Raw genomic sequence first — 27,917 nt, forward strand, 5'->3', positions numbered from 1 at the left:
AAGGGTAACAGGAGAAAATGCACCATAACATTTGTTGTGCAATTTTACCTGACTACGTCCATACCCTATATGTGGGGGAAAATTACTGTTTGGTCACATGGCAGGGCTCAAACGGGAAGCAGCGCCATTTGACTTTTTGAACACACAATTTGTTGTAATCTTTAGTGGATGTAATGTGACGTTTTGTGAGCCCTTGATTTCCCTTAACCTCTTCGATCCAAAGCCTGTTTTCACCTTCCTGACCAGAGCAATTTTTCCAATTCTGACCACTGTTAGTTTATGAGGTCATAACTCTGGAACGCTTCAATGGATCCCACTGATTCTGAGAATGTTTTCTTGTGACATATGGTACTTCATGATAGTGGTAAAATTTATTTGATATGACTTGGTTTATTTGTGAAAAAAACAGATATTTGGTGAATATTTAGAAAATTTAGCAATTTTCAAACTTTGAATTTTTATGCCCTTAAATCAGAAAGTCATATCACACAAAATAGTTAATAATTAACAATTCCCACATGTCTACTTAACATCAGCACAATTTTTGAAACCAAATTTTTTTTTAGGAAATTATAAGGGTTAAACGTTGATCAATTTCTCATTTTTACAACAAAATTAGCAAAACTATTTTTTTTAGGGACCACCTCACATTTGAAATGACTATTTTTATGGGCCTATATGACAGAAAAAAAACCAAGAGTGACACCATTCTAAAAATTGCACCCCTCAAGGTACTCACAACCACATTCATGAAGTTTATTAACCCTTCATGTGCTTCACATGAATTTTTGGAATGTGGAAGGAAAAAATAAACATTTACTTTCACAAAAATTTTCCTTTAGACCTAGTTTTTTACTTTCGTAAGGGTAACAGGAGAAAATGGACCATACAATTTGTTGTGCAATTTCTCCTGAGCATGCCAGGGAGAATCTATTGTTTAGCCCCACGGCAGGTCTTGGAAGGGAAGGAGCGCCATTTTACTTTTTGGATATAAAATTTTCTGGCATAATTAAAGGCCATGTCATGTTTTGACAGCCCCTGATGTGCCTAAACAGTGGAAATCCCCAACAAGTGACACCACTTTGGAAATTAGACCCCTTAGGGAATGTGTATTGAGAACCTTGAACCTCGAGGCGCTTCACAGAAGTTTATAACGTAAAGCTGTGAAAATAAAAAAATCGCATTTTTCTCAGATAAATCTTTTTAGCTCCAAATCTTGCATTTTTGTAAGAGAAACAAGAGAAATTGCTCATACAGTTTGTTGTGCAATTTCTCCTGAGCACGCAGATACCCAATATGTGGAGGAAAACAATTGTTTGGGTGCACGGCAGGGCTTGGAAGGAAAGGAATGTCATTTGACTTTTTGAATGTAAAATTTGCTGGAATAATTAGCAGATACCAAGTCACATTTGGAGAGCTTAAACAGTGGAAACCCCCAACAAGTGACACTATTTTGGAAAGTAGACTCCTTAAGGAACTTATCTAGATGTGTAATGAGCACCTTAAACCCACTGGTCCTTCATAGAAGTTGATAACTTAGAGCTGTGAAAGTAATAAAATCACATTTGTTATGCAAAAATCTTTTTTAGCTCCAAATTTTGTATTTCACAAGGGTATCAGGAAAATGAATGTCAAAATTTGTTTGCAATTTCTGTTCACCGATATCTCATATGTCATTGAAAACTGCTTTTGAGGTACAGTGCAAAGCTCAGAGCTCAGAAGGGAAGAAACACCATATTACAGTGCAGATTTTGCTGCACTTGTCTGAGGGGGCCATGTTACATTGGCACAGCCCCTGAGGTACCAACACAGCAGAACCCCCTTAAGGGACTCCATTTTACAAACTAAACCTCTCAATGAATTCATCTAGTGGTGCAGTGATCATATTGACACCACAAGTGTATCACAGACTTTTATACTATTGAGCAGTGAAGATAAAATAATTTACATTTTTACCACCAAAATTGTGTGTTAGCCCCAAGTTTTACATTTTTGTGGTGCGGGGATGCAGTATTATTATTTATTTATATAGCATCATTAATTCCATGGTGCTCTACATGTAAAAAGGGGTTACATACAGGGTTATAGATATCGATAACAGTAAACAAATTTACAATGACAATGACAGACTGGTACAGAGGGGAGAGGACCCTGTCCTTGCGGACTTACATTCTATGGCAGTAACACAGGTATTGCAGAACAAGGCTGTATAACAATATTATTTAATTTTTTTAACAAGTGAGATGGCAATGATCTCCTCTTCAGGGAGTTAATAAACAATGAGCGATGAACAATAAACAAAGGGGGTTAAGGGGTTAACTCAAAAGTCTGATATTTAAATGGCACTTATCGTGGTCTTCTCTGGGCCTTATCCACACACAGTCTGATGGAAGTTGGAGTACCGGCAACGGCCGGCGTGGTGTCCTCAGATGAATTCCAATAAAGCATGGTCCAGCTTCTGGCAACAACAGTCGGTAACCGGTTCTACCCGCTGAGCCCCTAGTCCATAAATCTGTGCACCAAAATAGGGAGCACTTCAGGAGTCTCTGTACAACAGGTGTGCTGCCGGGTGTTTTGTCAGCAATGGGAAACACATCTCAGGGTCCTGCACGTGGCACCTGCTCCTCCGCGTGAGCACTGTACTCTGCTTAGTCAGGCACGGGGCGCTCTGCAAACTCACTGGCTTAACGGCCCGTACGCAAAAGCTCTGCCGCGGCTCAAAACACATGTGCTACAAGTATTACACACACGGACACTGACATCTCCGGTATCGGAAATATCAGGATGTGTGAAAGGGTTTTTATGTTTTGCTGCTGTCACACACTAAAAGACATTTTGTCTTGCAAAAAATAGTTTTTGCATCACCATATTTTGAGAGCTGCTATTTTTCCATATTTCGACTGACAGTCATGTTATGGCTTGTTTTTTGCGGGACGAGCTAACATTTTTATTGCTTTCAGACATGTGAATTTTTTTCATCGCATTCTATTCTGATTTCTGGGAGAAAAAATGAACAAAAAACAGTAACTCAGGAATTACTTTTTGTTTCTTTTATACCGTTCAGCGTGTGGTAAAATTGGTAAGGTAGCTTTATTCTTCGGGTCAGTACAATTATACCGATACCCAATTTATATTGTGTTTTTAGGTTTTAGCGCTTTTACACAAAAACACATTTTTGCATCGCTTTATTCTGAGAGCTCTAACTTTTTTTTTTCTGCTGATGGAACTGTATTACGGCTTGTTTTTTGTGGGCCAAGATGAAATTTTCAGCAGTACCATTTTTATTTATTTTTTATTGCGTTTTATTGCACTTTTTGTTCGGCAGTATGATGATAAAGCATTGTTTTTTGCCTAGTCTTTTTTTTTGGTGTTCACTAAAGGAGTTAACTAGTTGGGCAGTTTTATAGAGCTGGTCGTTACGAGCGCGGTGATACCAAATATGTGTACTTTTATTATTTATTTTTTATTTACAAAAATAAATGTATTTATTGGAAAATATTTGTATCTTTTTTTTCTATATTTGGGGATTTTTACACTTTTTAATATATATTTTTTATAGCCTTTCTGCATTGTCCCAGGATGTAACATTACTGTATAGCATCAGATCGCTGATCTAATGTTCTGCAATGCTTCTGCACTGCAGGGCATCAGACCAGCTCTCTGCAGGCACTGCCAAGCCACCTTCCCTGAATGACCCCGTAGCCATCTAGTGGACGGGGGTCACCATGGAGGCCATCAGGACAATGCGATCGCATTGCGTTGTCCTGATGGAAGCACGCAGTGAATCCATGCTCCTCTATGTCGCTGTCACTACTGACAATGGCATCAGAGGGGTTAAATGTCCCCGTTCGATGCTAGCATTGATAGTGGGCATTGCTGCGGGGTGTCACAATCTGAAAAATCACATATTTATACACAACAGGGTGCAGAAATTATGGATTAAATATGTGATTCTTCAGATTTTGTATTATTCTATGCCTCTTGAAGAGACCTGATTAGTCTCGAAAGCTTGCAATTTGTTACCATCTTTTCAGTTAGGCTGGAGTCACACTAGCTTATAATACGGATAAGTGCTATGCGAGAAAACATCACATAACATTCGGACCAATATTAATCTATGGGGAAGCTCACATCACCGTTTCTTTTTTCGGGCGTATTCTATGTGCGAGTGAAATTGCAGCATGCTGCGATTTTACGTGTATATCGGCTGAGTGTCGCCAATGCAAGTCTATGGGTGTGAGAAAAAAACTCACAGCTCTCGCAGCATGCAAATGCTGTTTGATTTTTACGCACCGATGTCCTTTGAAAAGCCGGTAATTCATGTGCGGTGTACAGTAAAATCACACTGACAGGTTAGAATAGGATAGATAGAATATAAATATACTCACAGATTACATATATATATATATATATATATATATATATATATATATATATATATATATATATACACATATATACACACATGTCAGTAACACACACATATACATATGTATTTATATTGCACAGAAAGATAGAAGAAAAGCTGGTAATTCATCTGTTGGCTTCTGTAAAATCACTGCAGGAGCCGACGGGATAAAAAAGATGGATTACATACAGTAAATACAAATAGAATACGTAGATATATAGATGTCAGTGACAAATACAATTAGTACAGTGTGTGTGCAAATTACTGGACATGTATTTAAATAATAAAGATTATTTTTGGAAAAAAATTGCGTGGGCTCCCGTGCAATTTTCACAACCAGCAGAGGGAAAGCCAATGACTGGGGGCAGATGTTTATAGCCTGGGAAGGGGGTAATAATCATGAAGCTTCCTAGGCTTCTAATATCAGCTCACAGCTGTATACTTAGCCCTAGAATTAATAACTAGCAAAGGCTATGCGGACAGCTGCGGGCTGATATTAATAGCCTAGGAAGGGTGATGGATATTGGCTCCCCTCTGGCTAAGAACATCAGCACTCAGCCACCCCAGAAAAGGCAAATCTCTAAGATGCACCAATTCTAGCACATAGCCTCGCTTTTCCCACTTGCCCTATAGAGGTGGCAAGTGGGGTAATAGTTTTGGGGGTTGATGTCACCGATGTCACCCGAGGTTAGTAACAGAGAGGCATCAGTAAGACGCCCCCATTACTAACCCCATAGTCAAATTGTTAAGAAAACACAAACACACAGTAAAAAATCCTTTAACTGAAATAAAGACACAGACTCCTTTAATGTTCTAAATTAAACCATATTCACTGCCACACCTAATTCCCCGACGCCCCGATCTCCTATAATAAAAGAAAAATAATAAATCAACATTATACCCATACCTGTCCGTCGTTGTGCCCCACGCAGTAATCCATATCTAGGAATATACTGTTTTTCAACCAGGATGGTGCCAAGATACGACCGTCCCAGCTGAAAACCACTGGTGAATGAGCTGCTGAGAGCGGAGCTTCAGTGATTAGTGGTGACGTCACTGAAGCTGCACTCCTTCACAGCCTGAACTGTGATGAACTCTGGAGCTCATGGGAAAATGACAGTGGACCAGTGAAAGCGCTATTGCGTGAAACTTGTCGTCCTGTTCGGCGATTCCACATGACACTCTCCTGACCTGGATATTTTTAAATTGCCGCAATAAAGTGAATTTTAAGGATGGTGAGTGCCACTCTCTTTCTACTTGCCGTAAGGACATTTGGAATGCTTTTTCATCATTGGGCACCTGTGAATCCTGAGTGGTGAAGCCAATTGGTGGGTTGCGTATTTGAATCAGTATCCGGACACAGGTGCTGCAGTAGTACAGATCAATTTCTTGTTTGACTTTGGATTTATCTATTCTATTCTAACCTGTCACTCTGTGATTATTCTGCACATGGCAGATCATTTGTCGGCTTTTAATATCTATCTATCTATCTATCTATCTATCTATCTATCTATCTATCTATCTATCTATCTATCTATCTATCTATCTATCTATCCATCTGTTTAATATATATATATGTGTGTGTTTTGAAGAATATTTCATTTTATAACGATGTGGATATGACAGAGAACTGCTTTATGTAAAAGCTCATGTTAAAATTGCATTGCATACGAATTGCATACGGATGCCATACGGATACATAGATGTGAGGAAATCGCATCATCGTATTGCAAACGGATTACACACGGATGACCATACGAAGAACACTCGTGCGACTCTTGGTCGAGAGAATCGGACTGATTTTTAGTACGTTAAGTGTGACGCCGGCCTTAGATATTAAAAGGTATCAACCACTAAGGACTCGCAAATCTAAGTATTTTTCTAGATGTGTGTGAAATTGCACTGTACAATTTTTGTGCAATTTCTCCTGAGTATCTAGGGGTGCAGTGAGCATTTTGACACCACATGTGCCTCATAGAAATGTATATCATTGGGTGTGGAAGTGTAATAATTATAGGGGATAACTCAGGAGACTCTTTGCGTGGAACAAGACAACTACAGGACACAGTTTTATAAGTGGTAAAGTCTATATTATCACACTGTGATTCAAACAGGTGCAGAGAGAAACTCAAGTCCACAACACTTGGAGTAAATATTAAATGCAGCTTAGCAGTCTATAGGAAACTTCAGAGAAAAATGCAATCACGCAGAAAGTCTATGAAGCACAATTATTCTTGAGGATACTTGACACGAATAAGTCCTTGCTTAGTCCAAAACACAGAATGATATGCTTATAAGGCAGTTCAAATAATATCTTAGCTCAACCAGGGAGGCCTGGGTAATAGTCTCAGGTTCTTGCAGAGCAGCAACAGCTTACATGTCCAGCAAATGCAGATGGAAGTAAACACGAGCAGCAGATGAAGGAGGATTACTGGAACTGGTGTATGCAGCAGGAACTCAGAGCAGAGTAGCAGGATAACCCCACAGGTTCACAGGAGCAGGTATATAGCCAGGGAGTCACCAGAAGTTAGGAGCTGGATGCAAGGCAGAATACTCTAGCACAGACTGAAGGCTGGGGTGGAGTTTTATAGCAGGAAGACACAGTGCACATGAGACCAAAGACGCCATCTTGGAAAAGGGCAGTAATGCACAAAAGGTAATAAAAAATGTTCACAGTCCTGACAGGAAGATAAATAAAATTTTGTTTTAGCCCCAAGTTTTAAATTTTTATAAGGATTAATAGGGAATGACTTTTGAGGCACAATGCAAAACTCATTTAGTGTAGATTTTACTGTTATTGTGACCATGACCCGCTGGTATATTATATCATTAGTCAGTAAACAAAAAAATAATTACATTTTTAAAACTAAAATTTTGTTTTAGCCCCAGATTTTACATTTCCACAAGGGAAAATGCATAGAAATGGCACCAAAATGTGTCACAATTTCTTCTGAACATGGAAATACCCCATTTGTGGCTGTACAGTACTTCTTAGACACTCTGTGAGACTCAGGAGGGATGGAGCTCTATTTGCCTCCTGGAGCCCAGATTTTCCTAGAATAAGCTTGAAAATTAAAAAAAATGGGGTTAAATGTCTTTTTTAAGTGGGAAAAATATATATTTTCCATTTTCACAGATCAACGTTTTAAAAATATGTGAAGCACTTGGTGGTTCAAGGTGCTCACCACACATCTAGATAAATTCATTGAGTAGGCTAGTTTCCAAAATGGGATTTCTTGTGAGGGTTTCCTCTGGTTAGGAACATGAGGGCTTCTCGAAATGTGACATGATGCCCGAAGACCATTTCATCAAAGTATGGGTTCCAAAATGTCACTTCTTCCTTTCCCTGCCCTCCCATGCACCCAAACAGTCATTTTCCACCAAATGTGGGGTATCTACCAATGTGACATGGCACCCTCAAATCAGTCCAGCAAAATCTGAACTCCTTTATGATGCTTCATCCCTTCTGAGCTTTGCACTGTGCCTCAAAAGTAGTTTTTGACCACATATTGGGAATCATTGTACTCATGCTAAATTGCACAATGCATTTTAGATTCCCTTTTCTCCTGTTACCCTTGTTAAAATACAAAATTTGGGGCTTAAAACATTTTTTGGGGAAAAAGTAGATTTTTATTTTCATGGCTCTATGTTACAAATTTCAGTGAAAAACCTGGGTTTCAAGGTGCTCACCACACGTCTAAATACATTCCTTGAAGGGTCCAGTATTCAAAATGGGGTCACTTGTGTGGGTTTTACACTGTTTAGGCACATCAGGGGCTCTCCAAATGCAACATGGCATCCACTAATTATTCCTGCCAATTTTGCACTCCAAGCGTCAAATGGCGCTCTTTCCCCTCAGAGCCCTGCCATGCACCAAACAGTAGTTTACCCCCACATGTGGGGTATCAGCGTACTCAGGAGAAATTGCACAACAAATTTCATGGGGCAATTTCTCTTGTTATCCTTGTGAAAATTAAAAATTGGGGCTAAAAAACATTTTTGTGGGGAAAATGTGATTTGTTTATTTTTACAGCTCAACATTATAAACTTCTGTGAAGCACCTAGGAGTTCAAAGTGCACACCACACATCTAAATACATTCCATGAGCGGTCTAGTTTCCAAAATGCTGTCACTTGTCAGCGATTTGTCACTGTTTAGGGACATAATTTGCTCTGCAAATGAGACATGGTGTCTGCTAATGATTCCAGCCAATTTTGTATTCAAAAAATCAATTAGCTCTCCGGCATTTCTATTCAGAATATTCATTTCTCTTAAGTATCGTCACCGGGACCGTTCATCGCAGAGAGCTGTGAGTATCCATTCCTCTTCAGTAGCACTGCAGTCACGTGTGCCGATACTTAAGAGAAATTAATATTCAGAATATTCATTTCTCTTAAGTATCGGCACACGTGACTGCCGGCCACAGCAGGAAGTTTTTGGCTGACAGTGCGTGCTACTGAAGAAGAATGGTTACTCACCGCTCTCTGCGATGAACAGTCCTGGTGAGTATTCTGGCAGCTGTGCACTGCTTGTGAGCAGCGCATGACATCCCTGCTTACAAGCATTAAGCAGCTGCTTGCATCGGAGCAGGATGCTGCAAGGGAGCGCTGTGTAGGTAAGTGTAATTTTTTAAAAATCTTTCCTGATGGGGCCATGGATACCAGGAACGGGATGGGGCCAATTATAAACGAAAAAGGATGGGACCAATAATACCAGGAACAGATTGGGGCCATTTATACCAGGATGCCAGAAAAAGGAATATGCATTTCCCTCCACGTCCATGGTCATGGAATGCAGTGCATATTCATTTCTCTTTAGCAGCAGGCACAGGAGTTAGCCGGAGCCGCCAGCTCCAGCCAATGCTCTGCTGAAACAGCGCTTCCACCTCCCCACCACAGCCAGACCCCATACATCCGGACTATAAGACGCACCCCCATTTTCCTCCACATTTTGGGAGGAAAAAAGTGCATCTTATAGTCTAAAAAATAGGGTACACACATGGTGTTTCACCTTCACTTATATACATTTCATGAACTGAATAAAAAAAAAAAAGCTATTATTGTTTTTGGCAACAGTCAGCTGGGTCCCCCTGGGATGCTTGCAGTCTGTCTGGGAGTGGCATGGTGGAGCTATTTGTTGTTAAAATTGAAGAAGGGTCCCTCCTGAGAGATGTATCAGCGGGACATTTTTTGGTATAGGCAACAGTCAGCAGGATCCCCCTGGGCCGGTTGTGGTGCGGCCGGGGGTGGCATAGTGGAGCTGTTTGTTGTTAAAATTGAAGCTGGTCCCTACTGAGAGAGGTATCAGTGGGACATTTTTTGGTATGGGCAACAGTCAACTGGGTTCCCCTGGGCCGGTTGCGGTGTGGATGGGGGTGGCATGATGGAGCTGTTTATTGTTAAAATTGAAAATGGGTCCCTACTGAGAGAGGTCTCAGCGGGACATTTTTTGGTATGAGCAACAGCCAGCTGGGTCTCCCTGGACCGCTTGCAGTGTGGATGTGGGTGGCATGGTGGAGCTGTTTGTTGTTAAAATTGAAAACGGTTCCCTACTGAGAGAGGTCTCAGCAGGACACTGTTTGGTATGGGAAACAGTCAGCTAGGTCCCCCTGGGCTGGTTGTGGTGCGGCTGGGGGTGGCATGGTGGAGCTGTTTGTTGCAGGTTTTCAAAATGTTGAACCTTCAATTCCCCTCCTCCTTTTTTCAGAGTCAAGTTAATGTTGTTTAATGTTATTCAGTGGAGGGGTAACCATTTCAGGTATGGCCCCCTGGTGTGCTTGTGTGAAGGGGTGACCATCACGGTATGGCCCCCTGGTCTCAAGAAGCATTTATTGCTTATAAGACCCTGTTAGGGTAAAGTCCCTAGGGTCATGGCAATCATATTTTGCATGCCTACAGAATAAATTGGCTCTTCTGACCTACGAACAGCGGCTGGAGGGGAGAAAAAAAAAAAGTAGCCATGCTTTTCAATACAATCTGTAGCTTCAAGGACCCTCTCTTTTTGTTCATGTGACTTGTGAACTTGTGAATGCTTAGGCACGGATCTTGACTGTTTATATTGACCAACTCTTGTTTCTTTTAAGGATGTCTTCTGGAAAAAGCAGTAATCTAGTGCATTAAACTGAAGAGCAGTATGCGTAATGTGGGTGATATGCCTATTCCCGATGCCCTTGAGCCATTTGGAGCTGTTAACTGTGAATGTTATCAAGTGCATAAAAACAATTAACATAAGTTTATTTCAATTACTATGTCCAAATATTATGAAAGTTATGTAAGGGTCGGTTTTAATGTTTGTTATATTAATTATAATAATTATAATTACTAATACTAACTAAGTAATTATAATAATTACTCCCTATTTATAATATCTTACTCTTCAGATATACTCATCACTTTTTCAGTAGTAGTAGTAAGTGGGTTTAAGAAATTATTACTGCAAAGCACAGCTACTGTACATAATGGTGGTTTCTAGAACCAAAAACTGTGAAATAATTAATTATTAGAGCTGGCTACAATACTTGCGGTATAATAGTTTTTGAGGCATGACAGATGTCATTATACAGGTATTCAGACTGTGGCTACCACCTTTATTATGGTGTACTTTCCATATTCCATATTATGGGATCCTCATTGCAGGATGTTCAGCGACTGTTATTTTGCTTTAGTTACAGTATTATCGATCATAATTTGGTAGATTTTGCATTGATAAAATTATTCTGTCGGAGCTCTGGAATTGTGTTACTTGTATGCACAGTCTTTCCATAGCATGTAGAAATGGTTGGTGGCTTTAATACGCATGGTTGATGGCAGTCGGGTCCATTTAAGGTGTCAAATGTCCTCTTTGGTGGCAGTTCATGGCTGTTGAATCCATTTAAGGTGGTTAAGGTATCAAATGTCCTCTTTGGTGAGGATCAAGTCCATTTAAAGTGTCAAATGTTCTCTTTGGTGGCAGTTTAAGAGTCAGATAGAAGTTGCGGACAAGTTAAGGTGGACTCATTTTAACTAATAGAGGGGGCTAAAAACCTCATGGTGGTGAACAGGCTCAGCTTTGGTGGCCAGTCTCAAGGATGTTGTAATGGTAATGTCAATCAGGGGAGGGCACAGTGGTTAAGCACAGGAGTGAGGATAATAGGGTCATTGGTGCCCTGAAAGTTTACTGGCTATGCTTGAATGGCAAGCCAGTACATGCCGCCCCTTTATGGCTGTCTGTCCTGGTGCTGTATGTCAGACAGCTGGGGGTATCACAGTACTTGTGAATCCCAATGTACTAGCACTTCACCTGACTCTTAGGGTATGTGTCCATGGGCCGGATTACATCAGGATTAGGCTACGTTCACATTTGCGTTGTTGGGCATTGGCGACGCGACGCACAACGCATGCAAAACGCATGCAAAAACGCATTGTTTTGTGACGCATGCGTCCATTTTTGGCTTGATTTTGGACGCAAAAAAAATGCAACATGCAGCGTCCTATGTGCCCTGACGCTTGCGCCAAAAATGACGCATGCATCACAAAACGCAAGACAACGCATGTCCATGCGCCCCCATGTTAAATATAGGGGCGCATGATGCATGCGTCGCTATGCGTCGCCGAACCTGCACCCGACGCAACGCAAATGTGAACGTAGCCTTAGCTGCGGATTGAATGCTGCATACAACCGCAGCGTTCAATCCGCTGCATCCAGATGTTACAGCATAGTGAAGGGGATTTTATGAAATCCTGTCTCCACAATGTGTGCGAACACGCATCCGGTGGCCCTGCGTTTACGGACATGCGGCGCGTCTTTTTTGAACGCAGTATGTCTGTTTACCTTACGGCAATGCTCTGCCGCTGCAAGGTAAATAACAGGGTCCTATGTATAGGGTGCAGCGATTCTGGATGTGTGCAATGAACACATCCGGAATCACCGCGCGATACAGAAGGTATGGCGTTTTGGGCGGAGCGGGTTTTCCGCTCTGTCCAAAGCGCCGACAATCCGGACTGTGGGCATGCATCCTTACTGTGGTTGTTTTAATCCTGTGATTTAAATAAATCTGTGACCATTTTGAGAACCAAAATAATGTGTTTTGTGTATTTATTCTAGTGCCTAGGTTTATTGTAGTTATGGTTGTTTTAAGATGGAGTTTGGATTCGTCCCATATCCAGAAGTCATGTCCCATGATTTGGGAATCATACAAACAGTATTGCAATATCATTGTGTTGCTATATATTGCTGTTTTGTTTCTATGCACTAAATTTTGAAGTTTATCCTTCCTCTATCCCTGTCTCTCTGTTATGTAGCTTTGACGTCAGTAAACCCACCCTTCTTCCTCATTCACCATCTATTAACCATCTTAGAAGCTCATGTGTTGCAGCTCTTTTTCTTACTCCTGTATGTGTGCATATCTTCAAGAATTGAGCTGGAAAATGCACCTTCTTCTGAAATCTTCAGACATGCCTCCTACAGTCGAGTTCAAACTACCTGAGGACAATGCTATGTGTGAGTATGGTTTAAAAGAGGCAGCCTTGAAACAGTATTTCATAGTGCCCTACGCTTGTAGCTTTGTCATGAAGTCAGAATAGTTCTGATCTTGGTTCTATTAGTGCATCTTAGTTCTGAGTTGGGTTCTGCAAGCACATTTTAGTACTGAGCTTGGTTCTGTTAGTGCATCTTATTTCTGAGCTGGGTTCTGGTAGTGCATCTTAGTATTGAGTTTGGTTCTGTTAGAGCATCTTAGTTCTGAGTTTGGTTCTGTTAATGCATTTTAGTTCTGAGTGTAGTGTACAACACAAGCTCTTGTCTTACCCACAAATTTAGCTAAAAAATTAATATATTACTAGTATACCAAAATGGCACTAATAAAACTCCAAACACTTATATAACTATGTCAGTGGGAAAAGTTATAGTACTGGGAATTCCATGCACGGAAGGCCAAAGTTAAACTGGCAGTACCTGCATAAAGCGATAATGTAGAGCAGTTTCTACTGCAGGGCCCTAAACACCTCAGTGTGACACTGCCCACATGTTGTCATGTAGTGGCTAGGGACTGTGGCGCCTATCCAATCACTCAAACTAGGGGTGCTCTAATGTATCCCTGTCCCCTGGATTACTCCTGAAGGTGGGGACGCTGGGGTCACGTGCCTTGCTATGCTCCCATATTAACCCTTTTCTCTTCTGTCCTCCATCAAGAGAGGTGTGAGGCCAAAGTGTATAGGATAACACTAACTAGACAAACATGGGAAGATGAACAGGGATAAATGAAAACTACTGTCATAGAAAATACACTCACCAAACATCAGAGTGAAACACGGGAGAGGTATAAGAAGGTGAAACCAAATAAGAGAGGATGAGGATGAATACATGAACAAACTCTATGAAACAAGCTCCTGAACAACTATCCAAATGCCTACTCAAACTTCACCCCAATTCCTTTCCAGGCAGTAAGAACTATCACTGACAGTTCTCAAGTGCCAGTGGCGAGCATATATAGAAAAAGGGAGTGGCCAACACTGAACAGCTGAGACACTCCAGGTTGGAGAGCTCCAGGAGATCAACTGAACTGATTAACCCTTGCACTGCCAGCAAGGAAAAAAAACTGCACTGCATAATAAGATGGTGAAGCAGTTCTAATCAGTGCAAGAGGCCATGAAAATAGACACCACAATCTTCTGTCCCCTTTCTGCCGCAGTATCCTCGTGACACATCTCATATCTATGTTTGCTTAGGCAACAGTATAATTCCTTTAGTTTACACAATTTACTGAAATAACCTTTTTAGCATTCTTTCTTTTATTCTTTAGATTTACTATTGCCTTTTCATCAGACATTATTTCAGAAGCTCAAAATCTGCAAATCATCCAGTTTATAAATTTTGACAAAACAAAACTCACATGAGTTCCCAAGATTTATTAGCTACTCTCCAAAAACAGTTGTGTGCCTCAAGCAATCATGATCACAATGTATTAACATTATCTTTCCATATACACAGAGTTTTGTCACATTTCTTATTGCTCCAATCTTAGTGAAATAGAAACAAGGAAAATTATATATATTTGGTATTAAAACACTTGACAAAAACAAAGCCCTCAATTTTCAGCTTCATGGTGCGAAAATTGTGTATTTTGCTATTTTCACAGAATGTCATCTTTAGCTTTGACAATGATATCTTGCCAAGTGATTTTGAGTTCAAATCTAAATCTTAATGAATGCACTGTATTCTGCCTCTGAATGAAAATAGACATTTCAGTACGCTCTGTAACCGTAGCAAATCTCAGAATGACGTATAGTCATATTTCCTTTACTAATTCATTAATGATGTGTCATAGATAAACTTTGCAACAAAAGTATGAGATACAAAAGTGCATTAATGTGTACATATGTGTAATATAAGATGAAGGCATACACGGTTGACTTATACTCACAGAAGACAGTAGAGACCTTTCAGTTTTCAGAAAATATTCTAATTGCTCCAATTACTGCAATAAAGATATTAAACATATTCAGATATAAAGCATGTGGTCTCGTAAAATTATCCATTAGTCAATGGGACCACAAAATACTTATACAATGAGAAGTAAAATTACATTAGTTAACTAGTAACTGTCTTTTAACCCCTTCCCAATGAAGCCAATTTCATCAGTACAATTACAGCGAAACTCAACATGTCCAGTTTTTATACTTTTCTAGTTGTGAGAAAATTGTTGGGGGGGGCTTGTGACTTTTGAGTCGCTGAAGCCATGTGATGGTTTATTTTTGTAATGGGGACAACGTTTTTATTGATACCATTTTTGGGATAGATATAACATTTTAATTACTTGTTACATAATTTTTATGGTATTACAGAGATAAAACCCGCCACTATTTTTGCTCTTCTTTTAAAAAAATTAAGTTAATTATTTATAATTATTTATTAGCTTTTTTAGATTGGACTTTTCTTAATGTGGCGATACCACATATGTGTATTTTTTTAATATATATTTACTTTTGATAGGGAAAAAGAAGGGTGATTTGAACATTTTGTTTTTTTTCACATTTTTCAAAACTTTCTTTTTACTTTTCACTGTATCTATTAGTCCCCTTATGGGACTTGAACCTGTGATTGCCTGATTGATTATGCTATATATGCTGCATATAGGAAAAATCATGGCCTCCTTTAAAGCTCAGCCACAGGCGGGACTTCAAGGGAGCTAAGTAATGACAAGCATTGAGTTCTTCAACAGACCCCTGGCTGTCATAGCAACCTATCGGTGCCCTGCGGTCATGTGTGCGTCGACGGAAAGCACAGAATGACACGCCACAATGCTGGAGCGTTGTTAATGTCACTATCAGAGTTGTTAGAGGCAGGTCCTGGCTGTAACACACAGTTATTACCAGCTTTGTATGAGGCAAGCTCTTCCTGTGAGTCCGCGCCATAGACCCACTACCAACTTGCACCATACATGTGCAGCAGATATCGGTAAGGGGTCAAAAACTTTGGGTAAATCAACAGTTCAATCAATATTACACACTTTATATTATATCCTATCAAAGAAACATTCTTCTTTCTGCTCTTATAAACCACTTATTTTCCAGCCCTTGCAGCCCAAACTCATCATTTACTTTAAAATTAACAAATCCAGCTCACTGAGGAGTCAGATTACAGCTGCCAATTGAAGTCTATAAACAGAAAGATAAGGGGGGGGGGAGAAAGATAGATTGACAGATCCTGTTGCTGCTTTTTAGGAAGTGTCTTAACTCATCCCAATGCAGCTACACTGCCCATTACTGCTATGTAAGTTTAACAGGCTAGTGATGCTTCAGATGGGCTCTATAGAAACAATGTAACTGATGTATGGTAGACATACATGGTAGATATCATAGCACCTAAGCACAGCAAACTATCTCAACTGATGTATGGTAGACATACATGGTAGACACCATAGCACCTAGCCACTGACAACTAGCTCAACTGATGTATGGTAATGAAGAATCAGGGTAGGTAAAGGCGGTCTCCTAGAAGCGCTGAGAAAGCAGACCAGAAAGACAAAAGGGGTGTCGAGCACCACCCAGCCAAACACCTCCAAGAGAGGACAAGGGCAGGTACAAAAAAACGGTCGGTCACAGGAGCGCTGAAGGAGACTCAAACACCAAGTATAGTTTAGCCACAGCCCACAACTCGTTTTGATGGAAATACCTTCTTCCTCAGGTGGGAGTTTTACCAACTGTGGAAGACGGTATTTCCATCGAAACGCGTTGTGGCTAAACTATACTTGGTGTTTGAGTCTCCTTCAGCACTCCTGTGACCAATTGATGTATGGTAGGCATACATGTTAGACATCATAGCACCTAGCCACCGACAACTAGCTCAACTGATGTATAGTAGACATACATGGTAGATATTATAACACCTAGCCATGGCCAACTAGCTCAAAGACAACTGATTATTAGAGATAGGACCTGCATTGGGTTAAAATTGTTGACAATTGCAGGATACATCCCCACTTACTCACATCTATGCCATCAAATGACAGGCACTTGTATTTTAACAGTCACAGACAATTTTGTTCATCATAATTAACTGCTATATTTAAACATTCGCCTGAGGTAACATTGAGACAAAATTACTTTTAGTCAGTAAGTCAATGTGCTAGTGCATGAGCAATGCACAGCGTGTTTTCATAGCATTTAGCACATGTACCAAATGAGCGCACATGGATGTAATTCACATTCTGCGCTCATGGCTGGCCCGATGTTTGACACGGAGTGGTTTTTACAAACATTTTTTGGGCCATTTTTTCCCAAGCATTTTTACGTGAGCTGACTAAAATCTCTGCATCTGTAGAAGTCTATAGTTAAATATAAGTGCTTATTCACGCGTCAGTATTCAGTCTTGGAACTCATTGACACATCAGTACTTTTGATCAGTATTTCATCAGTATTTGTATGCCAAAACCAGGAGTATCTCCAAATCACTGAACAGTAGTGTTGAGCATTCCGATACCGCAAGTATCGGGTATCGGCCGATATTTGCTGTATCGGAATTCCGATACCGAGATCCGATACTTTTGTGGTATCGGGTATCGGTATCGAAACAACATTAATGTGTAAAATAAAGAATTAAAATAAAAAATATTGCTATACTCACCTCTCCGACGCAGCCTGCACCTTACCGAGGGAACCGGCAGCGTTGTTTGCTTAAAATTCGCGCTTTAACTTCCTTACTTGAAGTCCCGGCTTGTGATTGGTCGCGCATTTTAAAATGCGCGCGTCTCCTGCCTCCCGTGACGTCACGGCTTGTGATTGGTCGCGTCGCCCATGTGACCGCGACGCAACCAATCACAACGCCGGAATGTAATTTTAAAATCCTGAAGGACCTAAAATTACGTCACGGCTTGCTGTGATTGGTCGCGTCGCGGTCACATGGGCGGCGCGCGACCAATCACAAGCCGGGACTTCAAGTAAGGAAGTTAAAGCGCGAATTTTAAGCAAACAACGCTGCCGGTTCCCTCGCTGAAGTCCAGGCTGCGTCGGAGAGGTGAGTATAGCAATATTTTTTATTTTAATTCTTTATTTTACACATTAATATGGTTCCCAGGGCCTGAAGGAGAGTTTCCTCTCCTTCAGACCCTGGGAACCATCAGGAATACCGTCCGATACATGAGTCCCATTGACTTGTATTGGTATCGGGTATCGGTATCGGATTAGATCCGATACTTTGCCGGTATCGGCCGATACTTTCCGATACCGATACTTTCAAGTATCGGACGGTATCGCTCAACACTACTGAACAGGTCTCAATGTTTCAGTTATAGTTTTTTCCATAAGTTCCACTCCTGGTTTAGGCTTACAAACACTGTTGAAATATTAATCAAAAATACTGATGTGTGAATGATGCCTTACAGTGAAAATCTATATTTGAAAACTTGAAAACTATTTGTTTTGGAGACACTCCTGGTTTTGGCATATATTACCATATTTTTTGGATTATAATAAGACGCACTTTTTTCCCCCAAAATTTGGGAGGAAAATGGGGATGCATCTTATAATGCGGATATACCTTACCGGCCGCGGTATAGCAGGGTCCCAGGTTCACTGCTGGAGGAGGCAAGAGTGGAGTGTTGCTGCAGGCCACAGGCTGGGATGAGGGGGTGTTCTCCAGAGATCTTGGTGCCGAGATCTCCATCTGCGCAGGTGCCACCCCCGGCAGCCATTTTATCGGAGTCTACCCCATAGGAAACCATGTAACTGCAGGGGTTCTGGGCTTTCGCAAAATGTCGGCAGAGCCCCCGCACCACGGAACACCAACAGCAGCTCGCCACACAACAGAACACCCCCTCATCCCGGCCTGCGGCCTACAGCAACGCTCCACTCTTACCTCCTCCAGCAGCAATTCTGGGACCCCGCTTCACAGCAGCAACCACCCCCAGTAAGCAATAAGATGCATGGATTATTAGAAGCACCACCATTTTGTTAAAAAATGTTTTTTCCTATTTTTCTTCTCAAAATTTGGGGTGCGTCTTATAATCCAGTGCGTCTTCTAATCCGCAAAATACGGTATATTTTTCGGACTATAAGAAGCACCTAGGTTTTAGAGGAGGAAAATAGAAAAAAATATTAAAGCATAAAATGTAGTCAATTTTGTATTAATATCCCACATCCGGGTATATATATATGTACCCAATCCAGGTATACATGGTCCCCTCATCCATATCCTGATATGCATGGCCCCCTCCTCCCTATTCTGGTATGCATGGCCCCCTCATCCCTATTGTGGTATGCGTGGCCCGCTCATCCCTATCCTGTTATGCATGACCCCCTCCTCACTTTCCTGGTATGCATGGCCCCTCCTCCCTATCTTGGTATGCATGGCCCCCTTATCCCTATCCTGGTATACATGGCCTCCTCATCCACATCCTGGTATGCATGGTCCCCTCATCCTCATCCTGGTATGCATGGCCTCCTCCTCCCTATCCTTGTATGCAAGGCCCCCTCATCCCTATCCTGGTATGAATAGCTCCCTCATCCCTATACTGCTATGCATGCCCCCTCCTCCCTATCCTGGTATGCATTTCCCCCTCCTCCCTATCTTAGCATGACCTCCTCATCCACAATATGGTATGCATGATCCCCTCATCCCCATCTTGGTATGCATGGTCCCCCCATCGCCATCCTGGTATGCAAGGTCCCCTCTTGGCCATCCTGGAATGCATGGTCCTCTCATCTTAATCCTGGTGTGCATTGTCCCCTCATCCCTATCCTGGTATGCATGGCCTCATCATCCACATTCTGGTATGCATGGTCCCCTCATCCTCATCCTGGTATGCATGGCCTCCTCCTCCCTATCCTTGTATGCAAGGCCCCCTCATCCCTATCCTGGTATGAATAGCTCCCTCATCCCTATACTGGTATGCATTTCCCCCTCCTCCCTATCTTAGTAAGCATGGCCTCCTCATCCACATTATGGTATGCATGGTCCCTCATCGCCATCCTGGTATGTAAGGTCCCCTCTTTGCCATCCTGGAATGCATGGTCCTCTCATCTTAATCCTGGTATTCATTGTCCCCTCATCCCCATCCTGGTATGCAATGTCCCCTCATCCCCATCCTGGTATGCATGGTCCCTTCATCCCCATCCTTGTATACATGGTCCCTTCATCCCCATCCTTGTATACATGGTCCCTTCATCCCCATCCTTGTATGCTTGGTCCCCTCATTGCCATCCTGGTATGCATGGTCCCCTCATCCCCATCTTTGTATGCATGGTCCCCTCATCCCCATCCTGGTATGCATGGCCCCTACCCCTATCCTTTTATGCATGGCCCCCTCATCCCCATCCTAGTGTGGATGAATGAATATTCACTGCTCTCCACTTCCACTGGCTTGGAGAGCAGTGAATATTAATTTCCTTTAATAGCAGGCACAGTGATCACCCAGCCGCTGCCTGAAACCGGCCGTTGCGGTCACTGTGCCCATTATTAAAGATTAATGAATATTCACTGCTCTACATGCCCATGGGAGTGGAGAGCAGTGAATATTCATTCCATTTAGTAGCGGGCACATGTCAGCCAGGGGACTGCAGGATCCAGCGCTGTGGCTAGCAGTGTGTCTGCTATTAAAGAGAAATTAATATTCCCTGCTCTCTGCACCCATAGTCTGTATCACCTCTCGGCACCCGCTTTAGTACATATAAATGGAAGGGAATACATGTGTGGGGAGCAGTGAATATTAATTTCTCATTAGCAGTGGGCCCAGGAGTTAGCCACAACAGCCGGCTTCTGCCTCCTGTGATCCGCTGCTCCGCCACTGCCACTCCCCCACCTCCCCATCCACAACCACAGCAGGTACAACTGGACTATTAGATGCATCCCCCATTTTCTTCCAAATTTTTTAAGGAAAAAAGTACATCTTATAGTCCAAAAAATTTGATATTTACTGTTTTACTAAAACAAAGTAATCAGACTGTATCTGAAGTTATAGGATGTTTTTCCTACTCTTTAATAATTTTTTACACTTTTTGGGGACTATTTTTTGCACTTTTTGGGGACTAAATGATTCTTATTAGAACAAGTCATAGTGTCATTAATAAATATGTTCACAAAATGTGTCTGTAGATGAGAAATAATGAAATAATGTGCATTTTTTTTCTTCTTTTTTTAAATGCTGTAGCTATGTAGTTATTTAGTTTGTCATGTTTTAATCTTTTTCTCAATTGGCCATGCTGAACACAAACCATGCCTTCCTGCATTGTGTCTAGAAACAGTGCAGCAGAAAGTGTGTGCTTTACAGCAGGTGAAATGTATGGGTGTTCATTAGAAAAGAAATACTGGTATTTATTTATTTTACTCACGTATATAGGCCCATTAATTTTCACAGCACTTTACAGACATCATTATTACTGTCCTAAACCCCCACAAACACAGGGAGAACATACAATTTCTTACAGATATCGTCCTTGTTGGGATTTGAACCCTGTGAGCCATGGAGTCACCCACAAATGTCATATATCATTAGAATTGATTACATTTTTCTCTCCCCCCAGATCAGGAAGCGACAGAGGAACTGTGCATAGAGCCTTATCTGTCTACCATCCGGCCATAACTAGGTCTTTAAAAGTACAAGAGAACTATCCTAAAATTTACATCTGATTAAAACAATTCAGCAAAGCCGACAAATGACCTGAATAACAAGAACTGTCTGCTTGTATCTGTCAATGTGAATCCTAACAGGTGTATATAGTAACATAAAACTCAATAAAAATGGTAAAAAATGTGGTATAGTTATGCCACAATTTGTGCCATAATTTAACTAACATCCTGCAACTGCTATATGTTTTTTTTTCCATGTAAACAAGTGAAAGACGTTAGAAAGAAAGCTAAACAGCTAATACGGGCAGGGCCGTATTTGCCACTAGGCACTTGAGGTCAAGTGCCTAGGGCACGACGATGCTGGGGGGCGGCACCTGAGCAAGTTTTTTGTTCTGTTTTTTTTTTTTTAAATAAAGTCCGGGGTCCCCTCCCGCCCACCACCTCACCCCACCCCGCCCGTTCACCAGCCCGCTTGAGGACGTCATACTCCGTACCGTACTCCAGCGATGCCTGGTCTCAGCGCCTGCAGCTCGTCCTGTGTGATTGGTCACATGGTACCGCTCATTAAGGTGATGAATATGGACGCATATTCATCACTTTAATTAGCGGTACCACGTGACCGATGATGCGGTGATGCAGGAAGACACTGCCGCGCCGGGACAGAGATGGAGGGATGTTCGGCGCGGTGTGGGAAAGGTGAGTATGACAGCCAGGGAGGACAGGGGAGGATGAAGGAGGGTGGACTGGAGAAGGATGGGGGAGGGAGCCATGCATGCAATATGGGAGCGGGAGAGAGCTGAGCCATTCATACAAGATGGGGGAACCTGAGCCATTCATACAAGATGGGAGGGGGGAAGCTGAGCTGAGCCATTCATACAAGATGGGAGGGGGAGGAAGCTGAGCTATTCATACAAGATGGGAGTGGGGGGAAGCTGAGCTATTCATAGCTGAGCTATTCATACAAGATTGGAGGGGGGAAGCTGAGCCATTCATACAAGATGGGAGGGTGGAAGCTGAGCTGAGCCATTCATACAAGATGGGAGGGGGGAAGCTGAGTTGAGCCATTCATACAAGATGGGTGGGGGGGAAGCTGAGCTGAGTCATTCATACAAGAAGGGAGTGGGGGGAAGCTGAGTTGAGCCATTCATACAAGATGGGAGGGGGGAGCTGAGCTGAGCCATTCATACAAGATGGGAGTGGGGGAGAAGCTGAGCCATACATACAAGATGGGAGGGGGGAAGCTGAGCCATACATACAAGATGGGAGGGGGAAGCTGAGCCATTCATACAACATGGGAGTGGGGGAAGCTGAGCCATTCATACAAGATGGGAGGGGGGAAGCTGAGCTGAGCCATTCATACAAGATGGGAGGGGGGGAACTGAGCCATTCATACAAGATGGTAGGGGGGAAGCTGAGCCATTCATACAAGATAGGAGGGGGGAAGCTGAGCCATTCATACAAGATGGGAAGTGGGGAAGCTGAGCCATTCATACAAGATGAGAGGGGGGAGCTGAGCCATTCACACAAGATGGGAGGGGGGGAAGCTGAGCCATACATACAAGATGGAAGCTGAGCCATACATACAAGATGGGAGGGGGGAGCTGAGCCATTCATACAAGATGGGGGGAGCTGAGCTATACATGCAAGAATGGGAGGGGGGAGCTGAGCCATACATACAAGATGGGAGGGGGGGACAATTTGAGTGGGGATGGGAGGATTTATTATGTGTATGGAGAGTTTGAGTGGGGATGAGGAGATTTATTATGTGTGGGGACAATTGGAGTGGGGATGGAGGGATTTATTGTGTGTGGGGACAATTTGAGTGAGGATAGGGGGATTTATTATGGGTCGAGAGAATTGGAGTGGGGATGGGGGATTTAATGTGTGGGGGATATTTGAGGACACAAAATGAAGAGCAAAGGGGGGGATGGGGAAACAGTACAGGTTAATGGGGCATGTATGAGGAAACAGTACTGGGGAATGGGGGGCATGTATCAGGAAACAGTACTGAGGAATGGGGCCATGTATGAGGAAACAGTACTGGGGAATGGGGGACATGTATGGGCAATGGGGGTATGTATGAGGAAACAGTACTGGGGAATGGGGGGCATGTATGAGAAAACAGTACAGGGGAATGGGGGGCATGTATGGGCAATGGCAGGCATGTATGAGGAAACAGTACGGGGGAATGGGGGCATGTATGAGAAAACAGTACTGGGGAATAGGGGCATGCATGAGGAAACAGTACTGGGGAATGGGGGGCATGTATGGGCAATGGGGGGCATGTATGAGGAAACAGTATGGGGAATGGGGGGCATGTATGAGGAAACAGTACTGGGGAATGGGGAGCATACATGAGGAAACAGTATGGGGATGGGTGCAGACAGTATGGGGAGTGAACTGGGGAATGTATGCGGACACAGTACGAGTAGCGATGTGAAAAATTGATGTGGACAGAGTATGGGGAGTGAGGGTAATAGGAAGTGTGCAAACACAGTATGGGGAGTCAGGTGAGCAGGCAGGATAGAAAGTGAGGGGGTAAATATATGAGGAGATAATATGGTGAACAGGAGAGATGTGAAAGGAGACAGTATGAGGAGGGAGGGGAATAGAGTGATGTGACAGTATGGGGGAGAAAAGTGAGTGGGCACAGAATATAAACTGAGTAGTGGGGGTGTAGCATGGGGGACAGTGTAAGAGCACAGCCAGGATGGGACAGTATACCAAGGAGGGGGTGTTTGATGAGAGAGTACAGTATAAATACTGGGACCTATAGGGGGGACACAGTGTGAAGAGGGGGCCGGTATGGAAAGGAGAGGTCAGTGTGAAGAGCATGTACCATACATACCAGACAATATATTTAGGAGCATTATAATGACACTTGTATCTTTAAGGGCATCATGTGGAGATTTTCTGCAAAAGAGCGGAGAAGATGGAAGTCTGCAGAGACGAGCTGTGGATGAGAAAACTCATCATGGGGTCTGGACAAGATGAAGAAAAGAAGAACGGCTCCAGAGGCGACGTCATCTATAAGGTACCTGGATGTAAATGTTTTTTGTGATACTGACTAATTTTCATGTTTTTATTTATGTTAGGAGCATTAAAGGGGATGTCCAGTTTTGTGATGAGTCTGCAGTCATTCTTTGTGACTGCAGACTTCTGAATTCTCACAGTGCGCACTGCATGCTGTCAGGATTCTCTCGTGCTGGCGATTTACATACATGCGGTCACATGCTGACTAGACATGTGTGGCCCCACTCAATGAAAATTAACTGAGCGAGGCCAGGCTCGTCTAGTCGGAATGTGGTCAGAAGTATACAAATCGCATGCTTGTGCTGACATGACTGTTCACCGGCCAGGGAGAATCCTAAAAGTGTGCAGTGCATGAGTTGTGAATGAGTTGTGAGAATTCAGAAGCCTGAAATGTCAGGATTCAGCTCTGCAGGTTCCAGTAGTCGTCACATGGACACTTCACTCATATGTGATTTTCATACTTATGGTCCTGTGACAATGAGATTTGCTTCTGTTTTTCACTGAACATTGAGAGCATTAGGGAGAGGAGCTCATGGGTACATGACTAAGTGTGCAAATCGCATATGTCCTGGGGAGGGGGCACCAAAATGAATTCTTTCCCCGGGTGCCAGAAAACTGACATACACCTCTGCTGGTATGCTACTGTGAGCGGTGATTACCGGGTCCAGGGGAGGGATGTCTGTGCACAGTGCAGCACAGGTAGTGAGGCAGGGCCTGATGGTATGCACAGAGAGGGAATGGAAACCCAGAGACTGCCCATCCCAGTCTACGCCGTAGCCTGGAGCCCTCATTATCGTAGGAATATGTCAGGTAATAAATTGTTTTTCTAAAGCTTTATAGTGTAGTTTTAGGTCAGAGAGGGATGGTTAGGGATGAGCTAGCAAGATGCAGGGACAGGTAGTGATGGCTACTTGCATACATGTGCGGCACTTGCGGTTTTGCACTTGCGGTGAGACAAAAAACACTGCTAGCAGCGTTTTTTTTCCATTACTGCAAGTACCGCATTTGCCGGATCGCTGCAAAACCGCAAGTGCCGCACATGTCCGCAAGTCCCATAGGGAATGAATGAGGCCGAGCGCAGTGTTACCGTAAGTGATCCATTACGCAGCAGATGCGGAAAAACTGCTGCAAAAGGCTACTTTCACATCACCGATTTTTGCCAAAGTCACTGCCAATAGAGTCACACTCACCAATGGGGGAGGCAGCACTGAAAGTTCCCGTTGGCAGCAGAAACTCTAAATACGGCCATGAATACTGATAATTACATGCTATTTTCAGTCCATTACCCCCTATTACAATTGTATATTAAGTAACATGCTGTAAATTGTAAAGACCACTGCGGAGCTTTTCACCAGTTCCTAACCCATTCCAGGTATTTGATGTAACTATATCTCCTAATGTAATGTTAGGTACATGTTAGGCACCCCAGGAGTTCAGATACCACAGTGGCAATGCCTCCCTCACAGGGGGTGATGTCATGAGTGGAAGCAAGAAGGGATTCCCTTAGCAGGTGCATCAGCATACAACACTTTCCTGACTCCAGACCAGAAGGGGGAGCTCTGAACCCAGTTTCAGGGGAGCTTGCCTGATAAGTTCTGGTCTGGAGGTGGAGTTAGTCAGAGCTAGTCTGAGGAAGAGGAAGCAAGCGAGGAGAGCCTGGGATTGGAGCTGTGATTGAGCTCACCCCAGGACTGAGCACCAAAAATTGAACACCGGAGTCTGTGTCCCATCTGACACCTGAAGGCACAGCAGCAGATCAGAGCCCGGAGTCACCATGAGGGAGTGACACCTGGACAGGCTCAAGCTGCCTGCCATGCGGGTAGTGTACCATTTAATGGACAGGGAGTAAGAGGGACTTGAATAGAGCATAAAGCATCAGGAATCCAGAGAACAGCGCAGCAGGGAGGCTTCCATTCCCACCTGGCTAGGGGAATTTCAAATTGCTTCCAGGCTGCCCAGATCTCCAACACCACCTATTACTTGTGCTCCGGACTGCACCTTTGACCAGGAATAAAAGGTAAAGAAAACTGCAGCCCTTGTGTCCTCTACTCCTTTTCCCGCACCCTCAGTCCTGCACCCCAATGTCCACCATCCCATAAACTTTACCGGTAGCCCTGGAGCCCCGCTCTACCTGTGGGGAGCAGAACCATCCCAGATGCATCACCATCAGCCCCAGCGGACTCCCTAAGCAGCATCGGCCATTTACAGCCAAATACCACAATCCCCTACAAACATTCCCTCATCCCTTTTATTGCGCGCCCAGGGCCACGGTCTGGGTCACTGCTGCTGTGACCACCCCTTTTAGAGCCGTGCGACCCGGTTCCGAGTGCCCCACAGCCCTAGCGGGTGTTGCATACATCACTGGGATTTCTCAGGCAAAGGAGTTGTAGCCATTCCATCCACAGAACGATCCAAATATAATATATAGCTGGGCTTCTTCTGCGTGTTGTGGGATCCCAAGTATGTAGTTGAGCTGATCCCAGCACTTTAAGTCCTCAGATACCCCTGTCAACATTATCACCGGGCTGCCAGAAATACTTCATTATGTTGTGCACCGTGGATAATGGAACATCAAGATCTCTGGAGATGGACTTTTCACATGGCGATTGTTGGTATTGTTCAACAATTTTAGTTCTCAGACAGTTCTCTTCTCCTCTTTCTGTTCTCCATGCTTAGTGTGACACACAATGCAAAGATTGAGCCAACTTTTCCCATTTTTCTCAGATTTCAGTTGTGATTTTCATATTGCCTACACATGTTACTTGCCACCCACATTTTTGGAAAGGTGCCAACAATTTTGTCTGGCCCATTTTGGGGGTTTTGTGTGAAATTATGTCCAATTTTCCCCTTTTTCTGTTGTTCCAATACACACAAATGAAATATACATGTGTATAACAAAACATGTGAAATTGTAATAATTTTCTGGGAGAAATACTTCACTTTCTGGAACAACTTCAAGCATGCCAAAACTTTCAGCCATGACCGCTGGAGGAAGGATCTTATAGGTAACCTGTCAGTCAAACACTGATAGAGTGGATAACGCACTATGCTACATAAGTAGTATAGCGTATAACTTCATCTGCAAATGTCTTACTTTCAGCTTGTGTCTTACAAAGAAATAAAAAGTGATCAAAAAGTTGTATATACTCAAAATTTGTAGCAGTAAAAGTTAGAAGTATTCCTGCAAAAAATATATTGGTATCAGAGTATGGTGACCAAAGAATAGGTTTTTATAATAAAAAAGTAAATTTTTTTTGCAAAAGTGGCAAAACATGGAAAAAGCTATGTAAATTTAGTATTGTAAGAATCATATCAACCTACATGATGAAAATAACGTCAATTATCCTGAATGATGAGCAGTGTTTAAAAAAATAAACAGTCTAGAATTGTGCATTTTTTCATTTTTCCTCCTAAAGATTGTAATTACATCGATCAA

At 42.7% G+C, this 27,917-nt stretch overlaps 1 protein-coding gene across 6 annotated transcripts in view; it reads left to right on the plus strand.

Annotated features, from left to right (window-relative positions):
- LOC143782527 (uncharacterized) overlaps positions 1–27,917 on the plus strand; it is a 504,307-nt gene that overhangs the window by 425,810 nt on the left and 50,580 nt on the right. For 4 of the 6 annotated variants that reach the window (XR_013216986.1, XR_013216987.1, XR_013216988.1 and 1 more), the window contains exons 3-4: positions 12,688–12,886; positions 21,403–21,614. The exons of 1 other annotated variant lie outside the window; for it this stretch is intronic. The gene's annotated coding sequence lies outside the window, so the exon portion shown is untranslated. Of the gene's footprint in view, positions 1–12,687; positions 12,887–21,402; positions 21,615–27,917 lie in introns of those variants that run through there. One more of the 6 variants, XR_013216989.1, reaches the window with a different exon arrangement.

Source organism: Ranitomeya variabilis, chromosome 6 (assembly GCF_051348905.1).
Source record: "Ranitomeya variabilis isolate aRanVar5 chromosome 6, aRanVar5.hap1, whole genome shotgun sequence".
Taxonomy (NCBI): Eukaryota; Metazoa; Chordata; class Amphibia; order Anura; family Dendrobatidae; genus Ranitomeya; species Ranitomeya variabilis.